The sequence below is a fragment of the Sinocyclocheilus grahami genome, unplaced genomic scaffold, assembly GCF_001515645.1.
Source record: "Sinocyclocheilus grahami isolate Dianchi unplaced genomic scaffold, SAMN03320097.WGS_v1.1 scaffold490.1, whole genome shotgun sequence".
Lineage (NCBI taxonomy): Eukaryota > Metazoa > Chordata > Actinopteri > Cypriniformes > Cyprinidae > Sinocyclocheilus > Sinocyclocheilus grahami.
The window spans coordinates 237,314-238,630 of record NW_015505669.1 but is presented as its reverse complement, the minus strand read 5'-3'; positions in this window follow the sequence as shown (position 1 = coordinate 238,630).

Here is a 1,317-nt window from a genome sequence, read left to right as displayed (position 1 = left end):
TATAGCCTAATTTGTTTTATTTTACAGTTTAAAATATAATTTTATAACTACTTATTTTTCATTCTTGTTCTGTTCTGAATACCGTTCAATTTAAAATATTTGTTGTAGAGTGAGGGGAACTAAATAGGCTGTTTATATTTACCAATATTTTAATATACATATAAATTACATATATTAATGTAGCCTAATTGTTTGCAATTACAAGGTTAACGGGTGTTTTTGGAGTAAGATCAATTTCTCTTTAGCGAGATTACTTCCTCTTTTTGGCTGGGTTTCGTTTCTGCGTGTCGTAAACTCTAGGGCAATGCTTCTAAACCAGGGTGTTTTTAGGGGCGTGATATTCAAATGACGATTGTTTTCTGCTGCCACATTTATCAACATACGATCATTCGTACGATGACATTGGCGGCATACGAATGTTTCATAAATCACACGTGAACTCTGTCGTAAGTTGATTTGTGCGCACAGATCTGCGCTCGTTTCTACGTTAGATTGATAAATGAGGCCCAATGAGAGCAAAATCAGAAAAGTCTGTGAGATTGACCAGGTTCAAGAAATCTCAGATGTGGTCCTTGAGTGGTCGGTTACCTTGACGGAGCCGGATGAGGTCTACTGCTGGATTCATTGTGTGGTCAGTCGTTCTGTTATGCTGGTACACAGACAATAATAGGCGGATCCAAATGAAAGTAGTTGATAAAATGAGAAAATGCATTGACAAAATGAGAAAACAAACACAGGTAAATAACAAAGGAACACTGAGCAAGAGCAGGAAGCTAGACCAGAAATACAGGACAGGACCATCAACAGGGAAACAACGACTGACAAACAAGCGCTGAAACAGGGGTATAGAGCTCCGGACGTCACGTGACCCATTCTGTTTACACCACCATGCTGGCAGGCAGGGACAGCCGGGAGCGAATATGAAATTAATGGCGCCAGCATGAGTTTCAAGGCAACAGAGTTCACTGCGTACTTGAATTCAAAAGACCTGTACATAGCACAATTTAATAGATTAAGCATAACAGATCCCTATAATACCCCCGTGGTGCTTTTAACATGTATCAATAAAGGAACGGATAGATTTCCTGACCTGCAGTCTCCTGATATCTACAATTACCTCATTAACTTTCCCTCCTAACGTTACTCCGGAGACTCTTTGAAAGCCTACAAAAGCCTTTTTTGATGAATATTCAACCTGCTATGTTGTCACTGGAAGAGTAAGTCAACTGTGTTGTTAGCTAACGTTATCGACCCTAGCTGTTGTAGGCCTAGTTGTAGGTAGCCAGCATAGCTATATCACTGTGAGTACAGTAGACA